This window comes from Papio anubis, chromosome 19 (genome assembly GCF_008728515.1).
Source record: "Papio anubis isolate 15944 chromosome 19, Panubis1.0, whole genome shotgun sequence".
Classification (NCBI taxonomy): Eukaryota; Metazoa; Chordata; class Mammalia; order Primates; family Cercopithecidae; genus Papio; species Papio anubis.
This window is the reverse complement of record NC_044994.1, coordinates 49,453,203-49,469,871: the sequence shown is the minus strand read 5'-3', so window position 1 is coordinate 49,469,871 and position 16,669 is coordinate 49,453,203. Positions and strand designations below refer to the sequence as shown.

The window sequence follows — 16,669 nt, the reverse complement described above, 5'->3', positions numbered from 1 at the left end:
TTATCTAGTCCTATTGTCTCAGTGTGAGTTGCCCAGATGAACAAATGGCCTACCCTAAATATTTAGGAGGATTTTGCGTCAATTCTATTACACATTCCTTGTCTTTTCCCCTTGGGTTCCATAATACAAAACTAACTGTTCTGTTAATATTTATATTTTATAAGGGGGGAGGGTGACATAAAACATGACAGAAAAAAATCTCATTTCTCTAATGCTTTCTTGAGGCATACTAGGGCATGAGACAGCATTTCCGAAATTCTAGTAATAAAGGCTGAGAGAGACAAGATATTTGAATGTGGGAGCATTCTGAAACCAGGGGTATTCTGACAAAGCCATTTGGCATTGGCAGACACTATGACATTCATATATATTTCATAAATCTGGAAAACAAACCATTACATTTTTAAACTTTTGTTTGTTACTTATTACCAAGTAATATACTGAACAATATTTTTGTCCTACCCCCTAAGCCCCACTGAATAACCAGCCTCTTCCCCTTTAGTGGCAGGTTAATGTTTATTTTTTTTTTAACTTCTAGTAACAGGAAGGAAACCACTTTAGTGTGTCCTGCTGGGTGGATTTTCTGTGCTCATGAATGGCAGTGTCCTCTCTGTACATTGGTTTGAGAGAAGGAAGGATATAGAAAGCTCCTAAAACATATGAAGCTTCCCCAGCTATTAAGTGGTTAGGAAAAAGCTAGTTTCTCAAAGTTTTTCTTGTCCAAAGAATATTACTCTACCTTAAGAGAAAGAGTGGGAATCAGCATTCAAAATCTGCCATTCTCACACTTGTAAGTGAAAATGATTTAGAAGAGTTTAAAAAATATTTACCATTTTGTTACTCGATAATTACAGTGGTCTAAGTATTGGGCATCACTGTATCTATATCTGTGCGTATATTGACATCTATATCTATACACATATAGTCATGAACAATTTATGTCCTATTACGGTACACAGAATATAATATCTAACAAATGTTTTAGCAAGTATTTATTCTGTGCAGGTTAATACACATAGGAAAATATAATTTGCAGTGGTATTTTGCTTTACCTATTATTTGCACAAATTTGACAACTATATTGCCAACATCTTTTTGCAAAACTGAAAATAATTACCCCCGAAATAACCCTCTTCAAAACAATACATTAGTAAAATATACTTGTGTTGACAAAATCTTATTTAGTGAAACTAGAATCTGAAGAGGTTTTGTTACATTGCCCATTTTCTATGCTCTGGATATCAAACTCATCCTTCTATATCATCTACAAACACCATTATTTATGGTAGAAAGATCAAATCTATTCTTGGAATCAAATCTTTACTCTGCCTGAAAGGACCATATATATTACAGGTCTGCATTTTTCATTCTTTGGAATTTACTACTGGACTAATACTTGTAAACAATAACTTAAAGAATTCTGGACAGTGAAGGTCTTAAGGCATGTTTTAATCTTAGGATTTCTTGTTAAACTTTTTATTCCTTTAGCAGTGGCTCTCTTAACAGAAGAAATCAGTGGTATATACACAGTCACTTCCCAAGTATTCACCATGGGAACCAGCTGCAGTGAACCAATCCCTGCTGAGGCTTCCAGAGCCCACCATCCTCCTAGTCTGCTCTTTCCTGGAGCCAGTCCTCCAGGTAGGGTCTGTCAAGACGAAGGACGCGCATTACTTGCTCTCTGCCCTGAAGGGATCAATGGATTGAAGAGAAGGGTCCATTATAGTTTTTAAAGTTGCACTTTTCTAATCTTGACTGGATCCTGCATGACCGGAATTTTCCTAAGGGATGAAAATTCCTGTAAAATTTGGGGGTCTCAGAGTAAGTGTTCTTGTGTGCTGAGCCTTCTGGAAATGGTGTCTTAGTCTCCAGTTCACTGTGTTGATAACATGTCACTTAGGCAGTTGGCCATGACCTGGCAAGAACCATTTTTATATTCATGTTTGAACAATAGTTCTCTTCTGCTAGGTGGACTACAAGTGAAACCAGAGAGCACATCACCACTCAAGTCAGTGAAAGAAGAATAAAGTGGAAATGGGTAATGATGTAAAGTACGTTTCTTGCTGGAGCTGAGGTGGTCATCATCCAACATGTTGAAAGTCACTGATCTCCATGCTTTCATCACTGTCCACATGCAGTCAGAGTAACTTTTCAACAATAAATCACCTCTCTTCTGTTCACAGCCTTGTTCAGGACTTGACACCTCTCTCCTTTGTTTGTGCTGCTCTAGTCACAGTGATCTCCTTGCACTTTCTTGAATATGTCAAGGGGGTTCCCATTTGGGGTTCTGACAGTTGCTGCTCCCGCTGCTTGAACATCTCATCAGCCTGTTAACCACTATTGCTCATGCCCTCACTTCATTTACATCTCTGTTCCAAAGTTATCTTGACAAAGGAGGCTTTTATGGGCCACCCTGTTTAATGCCACAGCCCTTTACCCATTACTTCTAACTCAATATCCTACTTTTTCTTTATTATGCCCATCACCTTTGAGATATTAAACAATAACTTTTATTTATTGCTTTTTATCCTCCATCTGGGACTTCGTGTTTTGCATGAATACATAAATATGGTCCAAGCAAGTAGGATGCAACAGTAAGTGAAGTTTGAAACATAACACTTACCCTTCAGTCACCAGTGTACAATCTATGTTAAATACGGATTTTTATGACCAATGAGTATTTTATAGGGTCTAAAATAATAATTGAGATGAACAACAAAGGAAATAAAAACTGTCCAAAAATGGCAGAAATCAGGAAATGGGCTCTCCCATGACCCTTTTAGAAATATATTTTCAATTGAGAAAAACAATTATAGATTTACAAGAAGTTATCTGTAAAGGCTTCTGGAGTCTGGGTACCTTAGCATGAGACTGACAGTTACATAATAAAAACGATGTAATTATATATTAGGGAATTAGAAAAGATTGCATGAGCTGAAATTCAAAAAGGTAAATACAAATAGTCTAAATAGTAATATGCACAATAAAATATATTTTCAATATAAATGTTGTTCGGGAAAAAAATGACTCTAAGAATTTGCCAAAGATTTATATTAGCACACAAAAATTTCAATAAAAATGGTATCACTTTGATGCCATTATTGAAATAGGGCAAAACATAATTAAAAGATAATCATTGATCAATTGTTATTAACTATTACTAGAACAGGCTATTGGGGAGGAGAGATACAATCCAGTTCTGCCAAGATGTATTTGTGACTTCAACTATTGAGGAGCAACTCACAGTGGGGTGTACAAACACGGAGAGGGATGGTTTGAGTTTGAAACACAAATATGAACTGAGTCTACTCTGGCACAGCAAATCACTTGGAAGCACACCATGTTGCTTGAGAGTTTGCCAAACACTCAGTACCTGAGTTTCTAAATAACTTTGGCACTCCCTATTTATACTTTCCCTTGAATTAATGAACTTTTAGTCTTTATAAAAAATGGTCTGCAAATAAGAGAAAATGTGTGAAATTTAAAAGTTAATTTGAAAAAAGAAATAGAAAACATGCAACTCTCAGCAGAATTAGGACTTGGGAAAAAGATGGAAACCTGTAAAAATACTTCATGACTTTGGTAATTTGCAATGATCTCAGGATGTGAAGTTACTGCTGGATATCACTTCCCTGAACATTAGAATGCAACAAGAAACACTTCAATTAATCCAAGACTAACCTCCAGCTTCACATGAAACCATCTTAAATCTAAGCGTACACAAAAGAGAATACAGGGAATACAACTATCTTTTTTCCCCAAAAATAATACCACAACGACTACTATGTGCAGCTAACATGTACTGAGTATTATGTATCAGGCACTGTCCTAAGCATCTGTACATGTATTTTCTTTTTTTTTTTTTTTTTTGAGACAGAGTCTCGCTTAGTCGCCCAGGCTGGAGTGCAGTGGCGCGATCTCGGCTCACTGCAAGCTCCGCCTCCCGGGTTCACGCCATTCTCCTGCCTCAGCCTCCCGAGTAACTGGGACTACAGGCGCCCGCCGCCTCGCCCGGCTAATTTTTTTTTGCATTTTTAGTAGAGACGGGGTTTCACCGTGTTAGCCAGGATGGTCTCGATCTCCTGACCTCGTGATCCGCCCGCCTCAGCCTCCCAAAGTGCTGGGATTACAGGCGTGAGCCACCGCGCCTGGCCTGTACATGTATTTTCAAAAGTAGCTGAGGTATTATGAACAATTCTTATCCAGTTGTTTTTAGGAATTCTTAACATGATTGAAAATGGTTCACACCCACTAACAGTAACTACTCTTAACTATTTACTGGATCTGGATCTTCCAAGAGCTTTTCTATTTTTTTTTTTTATTTTTTACCATTCAGACTGCGTCCTGTCCCTCTTACTCTCGCAGAAGAAGAGAAGAACTATCATCAATGGCAAAGGGCAGTTGCAGGGAAGCAACACGCTCAGGGGAGGATGCTACGCCTCCTCTTTGTGGTTTCTGCTGCCTACACGTTCAGAGCAATTTCCCTAGTAACCAAGTATAGAAATGATCACTGAAAGTATAGTCTATTTTTTAACCTTTAATACAAGTGATGTACATACTACACATACTTTTCCGCAACTTTGTTTTCTTCATGGGATGGTCCTCTCATGTCAGCACACATGGATCTCACGTCACTCTCGCTCACCTCTGCACTGTAGTTCTGCGTATGTGCACTACATTATTTAACCATTCTTTTTCTGATGGGAACTTAGGTTATACTGAATACAGATCCTTGTATACACCTAGGTATTTTTGTAGGATAGAGACACCAAAGCTGTGTCAAAGCATATGTACATTTTAAATTTTAGTAGACAATGCAAAATTGCCTTCACTTTTCACTGAAAGAATGTTCCTAATTAGTATTAGCAAACTTCATACTTTTTTTGCCAATAAGAGGGAAAAAAGTAGCACATATTTGGTTTACTTTACACAAAGTGGCTTTTTAGGTTGATCCACTTGGTTACAGTCTGCAGGATATGCATGTAGGTTACATTCTTAATGTAAAGAAAAATTATTTAAAATCGAATCAACTGCATGTTGCATCCCTTTTTTCATCATGCATACTGGATGGGAAAGGAAATACCTATGAGGCATCCCCAGGAAACCACAGGAAAGATTTGATTACACAACACAGTCAAGCTACTTCTGCAGGAAACAGCAACAGGACTTCTACAGTGGAGCAACGTACGTGTCACTTTGACCCCAAGAAGGTATCAGTGACAACTAACTACCTCAACCTCCTTGGCTAGACAGGACAAGATGCCAAAGAGCTCTTTCAGGGCCACAAACTTGAGGAGCTCAGTCTAAAAGATTCAAGAGGAGGTCCTCAGAGAATTGGTCAACAGCCCTCACAGATGCCGCAGTCACAATCAAGGGGGACAGTTTTGTTCAGGAAGAGGCACTTTCTAGAACATGTTTGTACACACCCTCCAGAATTTCAGGCTGCCATGCTGCTAATATGTTTGAAAGGTTCACAGACATCAAAGTGGCTTTGGTGAAGGCATCAGCTCAGGGTGAGCTGTGTTGTTAGTTTTGGGGGCTATGAATGGTGGAGGGTGGGGAAATGTTTTCCAGAAATGCATCATTCCTGTGGAGAGCACTAGTTCAAAAAACCAAATGAAGTATCTCTCATTCCGGGATGGTGATAGACACTGCAGAATTCCATTTGAGAGTCACTGCTTCCCAGTCAGGGTTTTGCACACTGTAAATAGTCAGTATTTCCTGCTGAGTAGTTCGTTTCCCTCTGAAAAACTTGCCACAAGCACATTGCAGCTGGCGTGTTAAAAGCAAGATAAAAAATGTTTCCTGGGCTATCCAGGCATCAGAAATCCTGCAAGGAAAAATAGCATGCACATCTAGGGTTTGAGGCACAATGGCTGAGAAACAGGCTCCTTATCACCTGGATCTATACTTATTAATTGTGTAACCGTTAGTGAGTTCCTTAACTTGTCTAAGTCTCAGTGTCCTAATATGGAACATGGGAACAATAACAGTACTTATTATGGTATGTGTGGTTGAAATGAGTTAATGCAACAGAAGTACCTAAAACAGTGCCTGACACGTAGTAAACACTGGTAGGTACATGCAAACCTTATCAGCTATCGTCATCATCATCATCATCATCATCATCCACCCGCATCTCTGAATATATACTACAGAAAGATTACATAAGATGTAGTTAATTTCCTATTTTCCTATGGCAAATAAGTGTCAACTAATAACATGCTAAAACATAAGGAAAATGGATGCTCAGAATATTTTAAATTTATATATTTTCAAATACTTATGATTTACAACTATAAACCTGATAATAATTGCAAATTATTGTATAGTTTCAGTCTAAATTTGCTAATATAATAGGAATTTGGTCTGAAACACTTTGCTATAGCATTTCAAACAGGCTGAAAATTAAATATTCCTCCTGTTATACAGTGAAATGGAATACTGCTGGAAGGTCTAGTTTTTTGTTTTAATATGAAGAACTTTAGTATTAAAAGACAGCCACCTGTCTGGGAGATTTTACGGTACACAAACTGGACTAGAATGATTTTAGAGGGATTTCTACTTGTGAATATAGAAGTAACATCTAAAATTATTAATTATGAAACGTATTCTATAAAATGGGACCTAACTTAAGAATTTTACTGGAATTTAGGACTGAAGCTACTTTACATCCCATTATTGTAATCACCATATGGGATAAAAACAAACCACAGGTTTGGAGGAGTTTCTTAAAAAATGAGCTCATGCACTGTTCTAAAGTAGACAGTGTTCATTTCCTTACTAGATTTTAAGTGCCCATTTAGGTGAACAGAGCTGATTCAGCTTTTCACTTGAAAAGCAAAATCAATCAGTCTGTCTACATAATAACCAAGTTTAAGAAAAGGTGAGCTATCTCTGAAAATACAGACTTTTAACCGTTCTGTCTAGATTAGTTTTTTTCATTCAGTTCAAAAGTTTAAATACTTATTTTACCTTGAATTTTTAAAATCTTATCTGTGTTATAGCTATAATGTTTCCCCAATGACACTTTTTACTATTTCTTTCATTTGCATTATTCTAATATATATCCAATTTTAAAGAAACACACTCATTGAAAAGAGAAACACAGATGATTTATTATAGAAAAACAGTTAAGAAGTGAAAGTAACTCTTTACCAAGAATCCCCTCTCATCACCCCAGTATCCACCAGTCATAGCTTGGGGTGTGTCTTTCCAGATCTTTTTCTCTTCATATATATGCCTGTATAGGTATGAATAATGATCATCACATATAGTTTTCTTTTTTAAAAATGATTTTATTTTACATACTCTTCTGTACTATTGCTAGTTTCTTTTAAAATTTCTCTTTTACTAACATCTTTCCATGTCGGTAGAAATGGATTACCTCAATCTTTTTAACGGCTGTATGGTATGCCATAGTTCTCTATATTTAATAGAAACAAGTGTTAGTAAGAAATAATTTCATTTAGAGGACACAAGTGAATGAGTGTTTTAATATAAAGCACATTATTCTATGTGAATACTAAGATAACTTCCGACAAAGGTCAACTAAAAGTTAATCAGTTAAATCCAGCAAAAACAATATTAAACACTTTAAATTTTAATATCAGTAGTATTAAAACTCATGTGCTTTATCCATCTTAAGTAAATTAGAGAAAATTATATCCCAAATCCTTTCAAGTTAGTACCTTCCTTGCTACTACTTATGTCTTTAATATCTACTGGAAAGCCAAAGTAGTTGAGTCATTACATATATTGTTCAGTTCTATGTACATGGTGCTTGAGAATTTCTTCATTCTTAGCCATGAAATATGCAATGTAAAAGAATACACACTGTCATTTTTGCAAAGTAATCATTGATTCATTAGTCAGCAATTCACAATAGTGTTTAATTAGCATTTCGTTCAATGAGAGTCATTTTTATATATAAAAATAAGCATAGATTTTGGAGTCAGAAGGATATATCTGCCTGATCTCAAAGATCTACTGATCTTTGAGAGCTCTGCTAAAATACTACCAGTTCTCCTTTCCTCTATGCACAACTGCCAGCTCCCTCCTTTGTGTCCCTCTTATCATGGCACTGGGACTCTTCTGTGTGTCCTGGACACCCTTTTCTCATAGCGTTTATGACAGCTCACTGATTGACCTCTCTGTCTCTGCCAAGCCAACTTTAAGGCCCTTTAGGGCAGGGACTGCCTGACAGGCCCAGCACGGCATACAGCACAGATAAACGAATTACTGAATGAATTGGAAATTTTCAGAGAAGTCACACAAGTGCTTAAAAAATATTTTACTTTGTTAAATTGAACAAGTCCCATTTTTTGATTCCTATTTCTTGAGTGGCTTCTTTTTTTCTAATTTTGGAACTGGGTACTAAGATTAGCCATTTATATGTTAAAAAACAGTCAATTAAAATATTTTCTTTTCATTTTTATTTTCAGTTCTAAAGATAAACACCATATAGTGTTGTAAATATCATTATTAAGTATGACTGAAGTTTGTATTGATTTTTTATCTCTTTAATAAGTATGAGTGGATGATATGCTTTTTAAAAAATACAGTTTATTTTTTAGAGATGTTTTAAAATCAAAGCAAAACTGAGGAGAAAGTAGAGTTCCTGTATTTTTCCTACGTCTGCATGCACACGACCTCCCCCACTATCAATCCCCTGCACCAGGGTGGCAGCTTTCTGATAAATTTACATATCATTTACATTAGTGTTCACTCTTGGTTTTGTACATTCTATGGATTTTGACGAATGTATAATGGCATACATCTACCATTAGAGTATCATATGTATCACATAACATAGTGTCACTACCATGAAAATCCTTTCTCCCTTGACCTCTGGCAACCACTGATCTTTTTCTGACTATAGTTTTGCCATTTCCAGGATGTTATATGGCTGGAGATCATATAATAGATAGCCTTTTCAGATTGATTTCTTGCATTTAGTGATATGCATTTAGTAATATGCATTTCTCCATGTCTTTTCATGGCTTGACAGCTAATTTTTTAATACTGCTGAATAATACTCCATTGTCTGAATGTAAGAGACGTAACATGCTTTTAAAAAAACTATCCCTTTGGTTTCCACTTAAACTTTTTTTCCCCATAAAACTTAATCAGATACAAAAATAGCATTAAACAAAATAGGAACTCCTTGTTTTTCTTAAAACATGTGATTTACCTTCCATATTAATTGAGTTCTTTGTTCATTAAATAGTCTCAGTGCAGGATTAGGTTTGAGAGTAATTACTTCAAAGAATTTTTAGGAAGGCATCAAAGAAGCTGCAGCATCCATACAGCCCTATGTTAAGACGTATATATTTTAACATGTTTCAGAATTTATTGTAAGATAATGGTTGGTAATCATATATTTGTAAGTCAGCCATGAGAAAAGTAGCAGCTACGCAAAACTTTTAATATTTTGGAGTTGAATGTTGCCATGGTTAGCAGGCACAAGAGCCCCTTGTTTCCTACAGGAGGAAACTGAAGTCGAGTGATGTGCCCCAGACTGCACAGCTGGGTGTGGCAAAGGCAGGAGCCCCCACCACCTGGAATTCGCTATCTCACCAGACGCAGTCCCATAGGGACAGCTGAGAGCAGTGCTTCTCAAGTGTCCACACTGACACCAGGATGTTATTTGCCCTTTTCACTCTCGTTTTCTCACGAACGTATAGCTGAGTTTTCCAGATTTTACATGATCTATCACAGGTGGAAGCAGATAGAATCCAGTTGACTTCTGTTAAGCCAGACATCAAAGAGGTTGGCATCATTTTTGATAAAAATATTTTTTATGTTAACATATAATGGGTTCTTTTCAAATAAAATAATTTAAAAATTTCTCAGTTTAAATTTCTAAAATGGCAAATATTGATAGTTATAACTCACTATAAACAAATGTTCTTTGGGTTCTTCAATAATTTTTAAGAGTTTAAAGGGGTCCTAAGATTAAATAGGTTGAGAATTATTCACTTGGAATCTTAATTCTTTGAAAAAGCAGACTATATACATAGTGTATATATGTATATGTGCATGTGTATATACACATAGTGTGCATATAAATAAGATATATATAATACAGATATATAGTATATATGTAGCTTAAGATGTATACATCATGTGTGTCTATATCTTAAGATTTCATATATATATTCCATATTTTAGGGAATTATACATATTCTGTATCTTTGAGAATTTTGTTTCAAAGAAACAAAAGCAAGCTAAACCCAGGTGCTTAGGGTTGCTGAGAAGAGACTGTAAGATAACCTTAGAATCGACAGGATGAGATGCCATTTAGGATGGGGAAGAGGTAACTATGAACTAGGGAAGGGAAAGCCAAGGTAACAAAGACGAGGAAGAGGGTGTGAGGAAGAGGTATGGGAGTGTGCGCCCTGGCTCTCTGTTCCAGGAGCAGACCCTTTAATCCTCAGTGCAGGCACAGGGTCTCTGCATTCATCATTCAACAGTTAAGGTTGCTGGAACTATAATAGGAAATTATCAGAGAAGTTACCTGTTCTTAAGGGCCTAATGAGTAAAAAAAGATAAACAAGAGGAGTGCAGATTATAAAATTCTGTGAAGCTAAAAGGGTAATAATGTGAGAGTGATGGCAAGGAGGCTGTTATACATAGGGAGGTCAGAGGAGGCTGACCTGAATGATGAGACCACGCAGGCTATGTCAATATCTGGAGGAGGTGCCTTCTAGGCAGAGGAAATAGCAAGAACAAAAGTCCTGAGGTAGGAATAAGCTTGGCCTTATTAAAGGAAGAGAAAAAAGACTAATGAGCCTAGAGAATTTGAGAATGGCGCTTCAAGAATGCAAGTCTGACACATTTAAGAGGATGTCATCTATAATGTGACCTCTAAACAATGGGCAGATTTGTTACCAAAAATTATGTATCATGGTGCTTTAACATCAAATGCCCATGGTTCCTTAAGGAGGTCCCCTTCTGGAACCAGTGGCACTGGAATCCCAAGAAAAGTTAACGGTTCTTTAAAATAAATAGAAGTTTCAGGATTTCTACTGAGCTACAGGAAGCCTAGCCTTAGTTTTCCTGAAATCTAGGCTACCTTCTCTCCAGGTACTGGATCGTAGGAAAGGTTATCACTGTGGGATATGGGAGATGCAGAAAATAAAGAGTTTTAAGAAAGAAAAAATACGTTTCATGATTCTGTGCAACAAAGGATTTCACTAAATCAGTGGTTCTCAAACTGTGGATTGCAGATGCCTTTCCTTTGAGAAGTCTACGAGATCAAAACAATTTTCATAAAAATACTGAGATATTATTTGGCCTTTTCATCATGTTGATTTTGCACTGATGATGCAAAAGCAATGGTGGGTAAAACTGCTGACACTTCAACCCGAATCAAGGCAGGGGCACTGACATGTAGTCGTTTAGCAGTCGCTATGTTCTTCACTGCCATGCTGGCAGTGAGCAAAACAACAGAACAGTTTCACTTCAGAATATCCATGATGAAAAAGTTATTAATCAAGGAAATTTCAACCGTTGAGTACACATTGTTTCAATATTCAGTGTGACAAAGTGGGAAGTACGCATAAAATGCTTCTGTATACTGAAATCTCATGGTTGTCTTGGAGAAAAACACTTGTAAGATTGACTTGCAGAATGAACTAGCTGCTTTTTTCACTGAACGCCATTTACTTGAAAGCGTAACTGAGAGAAAAACTACAGTTATTTGAGAGATACTTTCTTGAAAATGAACAAAGTTAAGCCTTTCCAGGAAAACAACTGACAAGATATTTTTGTCAATGATACGTTCAAGCTTTTAAGTAAAAATAAGAATTTTGGAAACCTGTATCTGGCTTCTCAACACTAACTTTTTTGAGGAGATCAGCAGTAATATTAGCAAATGTGATATTTTAATATTGTTAAATGCAAAGTGACCATATATGGACAGCCAACATAACTCAGTGGACCAACATTCTCTGAAGACCAGGGCATAATGTTACAAAATCACGGGTAGGTGAAAGACCCATTCGAAGTGCAAGATACACTGGTGGATTTAATGTAACAGTAAAGTTCATGTGACTACAGATTCCACATTGCAACTAACCTTTAAAAAACAATCACATGTTGAGTTTTGGTGCAGTGTCCAAGAAGATATAAAATTACCTGAAAAGGCCATTAAAACATTCTTCCCTTTTCAACTACATATCTGTGTGAGCAGTTAAATTCTGACCATATCTTCCAACCAAAATAATATACTGCAACAGATGAAAGACATGCATAGCTATTAAATTCCACCTGTCTTCTAGACAGTAAAGAGATCTGACAAACGTCAAGCGATGCTACTTTTCTCAGTATTTGTTCATTTTGGAAAGTATTTTTCATAAAAATGTTTCTACATCAATGCAAAATGAGTTGATTTTAAATAAATAAACCAATATTTTAAAAATGCTCAGTTTTAATTTTTAAAAGATGAAAACATAGATACAACCTTCATAAACAAAAACTCAGGTCTTCAATTTTGATGAAATCCTGAGACCAAAAAGTTTGAGAACCACTACTTTAAAGACTGAAAAGCATTTGGTAATCAAAAATTGTTTGTAACCAAAGGGAAACAGAGAGACAGAGAGAGAGTTTAGAAAACCAGTGGGGGCAAAAATCAGATTCCAGCAGATGAAGAGAGTGGGAGAGGTGACAAACTGGATGAAGTGTAAATTCCTTGTCCTGGGAAAGGATGGACTGGACAGTAGGTGGAGAAGATAGAGAGAAGGAAGGGTTTTTACAAGAGAACAAAATACACTTCCAGGCTGAAAAAGAGATGCCATAGAGAAGGAGAAGTTAAGGATAAAAGAGAAAGTTATCTAAAGAGCAAGGTCCAAGAGGCGGTGAGAGAAAATGAGATGAAGGATAGAGAGGAAGAGGCCTGGGCTTGGAACTCAGCAACGGTCAGCTCATCCTCTGATGAGATGGCTCAACTCCATGTGTGCCCCTGACACGTGTAAGCCTGTGTAACAGTGCACACCCCACGCTAAGAACACAGAGCAGATATGAGATCTGTTCAGGAAAGCTGAGCTTCACTTTGGTCTGACTGTCAGCATAAAAAAAGTTTGTCAGTTTGCCTGTTTTTAAAATGAAGGACGGGAAGTAGTAAGTCATAACGGAAGGTCCTTTACAGAATCAAAATTTTACAACTTGTAATTCTATAAAAATAATGCAGTAAGGTCACTGCTTAAGCAAAAGAACTGATGCCATTTATCAGGATGAAATTAAGGACTAAACACATGAAGCGGCATAGCTAGTGTCATTATTCAACCACCGTTACTGAGTGGCTACACTGAGGGTATATATTTTTTAAACTAAAAATTGGGACAGAGCCCAACAAAGGTTTTTTTTTTGTTTTTGTTTTTGTTTTTGAATCGGTGAATTAATTTATTTGAAAAGTCTTTAAAAACCATAAAAATTAAATCACTCTTGGTTATACATCAAATAAACTGCCTTAACTTAAAACAAAAAAAGTGCGTGAAATAATGACCTATCTGGGAATGCTGGGACATATGGTCTTTGGCCAATTGGCGCCCTCTACTAGTTGCTATACAAGAAATGAAGGGAAAAGCCCCTTTCCTCAAGCTACTTATATGTGCACGACTGTGTAGTTTTAAGTGACCAAAAAATCACATCTAGAGGTATATCTAATTTTTGCTCTGAAGAAATCCTAAAATCTCTTATGACTTACAATTTCATTTAAAAAACCCTAATCCTTTATTTGTCATGCATTATGCCACTACCAGACCTCAGGATCATAATACAATCACCTTAAACTTAAAAAGCATATTGTATTTGTAGAAGTATTTTATCTTCGTTTCTAATGGAGCCTTGATAGTAGCTTCTAAGAGCTTAAACCTCTCTATTCTGACTTTAGTAAAGAATAATTTTGCCAAATAAAAAACAAGCATTCCTTTTAGAACATGTGCGTATCACACGTACAGGTTCTAGAGTGCTTTTCTCTGGGTTCAGTAACATCTGTACAGAACACACCACAAGTACTGCTCCACGCCTTCATGTTTCATGCTGCTGCAGCACACTCAGTAGTGTAATACCAGTCAGCATTGATCCAGTGACCAAAGGAAGACACATCATCCAACTGAGTCAAGCATGGCACACTCCGTGTTGCCTGGTCTTCTGTGTGAGGGACTTCACATGGGGATCTGAGTTCAGTGACATGGCAACTTGCAATGAAATTTTAACAAAGAATTCTGAAGAAATTTCAGTGATGTTTATCCTCCCAAGCCTTGAAAGGAGTCGGTTCTACTTTCTTGGCGTCTAGGGTATTTTTAACTGAGGATGCTGTATTATTTATAGTCCAGGCAATTAAATGTAAATTACTCAGAACCCTCTAACAATAATTATCTAAAGTGCTAGACGATGCCTTTTTGAAGATCACTGAGGAGACGTATGAAGGCAAAGCCAAGGCCTAGCTGGGAAAGAACCTACAGAGATTCATTTCTTAAATGTTACCTTATTGTGCTTCCTATTCTGCTTATTTATAAACATAAAACTAATTCAGTGCTGCAGCAGTCTTGTGGCTAATATGTTTGTGCTTTAAAATGGATGCAGTTTAATTCCTATATAATAATACACTCATATTTGTTACACTGATAAAAAATTTGACAGGAGAACCATTTTGTATAACTGTGTTTTGAAGGATGTGTGTGCTACATTTTTTCAAGGGCACTGAAATCTAAGTAATTTTCTTGTATTATTAGTAGATGACACTATATTATTAATATCCCAGAAAGTGAAATGTGAATTATTAGGAAATATTTAAAGCTATGACTGTAACGTTAATACAGCTAGTTAATAGTGTGTGATTTTTATAACTTTTACTGGATTTGTTATAGAAAAATACCTATAGCTATATAAACGACTCCAGGAAGATCTAAAGTATTTCAGTTAATACAAAAAAGGTCTTTTTTATTTTAGAAAATAATCATAGCTAATATTCTTACAATGATTTTTACTTTCATGGCTTTTGAAATAAAACCATGCATTTCATATACACATATACATACATGTACTAAGGTACATACACACATACATAATACATACACATACACACATAACATAAAGGACTTAGGGAAGCTTCTAGAATACAGTAAAAAGATAGACAAAAAAGACAAAGCTGAAGGTATGATTATGAGGGAAAGAATAAGGGAGACAAAAGCCATAACTTCCTAGACATAAGCAGGGACTTTGGCTTTGAGCTGCTTAATGGCCAAGGCAAATTTTAAAATTAACACTGGTTATATGGGAAAAACAAACGAACAAACAAAACACAAACAAAAACCACATTCTAGGTTCCTTACGAAGAGAAAAACGAGCTGTCATCTAGATTTAAAAGAAACGTCTTGAGTCTTCATAGAAGGGACACTAAACAATGTACCGAGTGACATCAACATGACAGCCCTGCGATAATAGGACCACCGTTCTTACGCACTCCCTTGAAAGGTGCCTCCATGCAAATGGCAGGCCTAATGCTGAAGAGGAACGTGGGCAAGGAAAACTCGGAGGAGAACAGACAGCCTAGAAAAAAATGGAGCTCTTGGATGGTTTCACCCAATCTAAAGATGTAAACTAGAATATTCCGAGGAATAAATGGACCACATGTATTCTAAACTAGCTTCTTAGTGCTCTGTGTTTCTCAGCTGAGTTTTAGATAAAACCTGATTAATGAAAGTCTGCACTTACAGTCATCAGCAGGCATTCTGTGGCTCTAAGGGCAAGTCTTTAAAAGCTCATGGTGTATCTCTGGAATGCACGGGCTGAAGGAATATCTTCAGCCATTTCCTTAGAAATTCTGAGTTTATTCAATATATAAATGAATAAAAAAAAAATACAAAAAATAGCTGGGCGTGGTGGCACACACCTGAAGTCCCAGCCACTTGTGAGGCTGAGGCGAAGAACTGCTTGAACCTAGGAGGCAGAGGTTGCAGTGAACTGAGATTGCACCACTGCACTCCGGCCTGGGCAACAGAGTGATACTCCATCTCAAAAAAAATCCAAAAAACAAAAATCCACAAACAAACAAACAAACAAACAAAAAACCCTACAAGCCCACTGGTGAAGGTGAAAAAAACTAAACAACAAAATAAAACCCAAACTCAGGATTATTCAGCATTCTATATATAATGCTATTTTATCTTTGGACTCACAGAGAATAGTTAATTTTATGTTTACCACCAGTCAGAATACATTCTGTTTTTAAATACTCAATGACTTCAGGACACTACATTAGCTCTTAATTAAATTAATACAACTTTAGGTGTGGAAGATCATGTTTACAATGTTGACTAAAAATTATTTATTACTTTTTTACAGATATGAAAGCAATAATGTAATCTGGTAGTTTTTTACTTATATATTACTTTGAAATATATATTAGCTAATATTTTGTATACATTTTAGATTTTCACATTATTATTAGAGAGATCCACAAAAAAATAATACTGTGTGAATACCCAAATCATAAGCACTTTTCTGGATGCATCCATAAATATTTCATTTACGAAGAACACTAATGAAGTTTCACACCATTTTGTGATCTGTCAACCACAGCAGCCGAATACTGGCATAAGGCAGCATTAAAGAGGTTAGTCTAAGACAAAACCCAGAGAACATTTTAAAAAGGGTAAAAGGA

General features: G+C 36.3%; 1 protein-coding gene and 1 pseudogene across 5 annotated transcripts in view; both read right to left on the bottom strand.

The window, feature by feature from the left end:
* Positions 1 to 16,669, bottom strand: part of WDR7 (WD repeat domain 7) — a 405,254-nt gene that overhangs the window by 69,414 nt on the left and 319,171 nt on the right. The gene's annotated exons all lie outside the window — the stretch shown is intronic.
* LOC116271566 lies at positions 4,328 to 4,526 on the bottom strand (annotated as a pseudogene).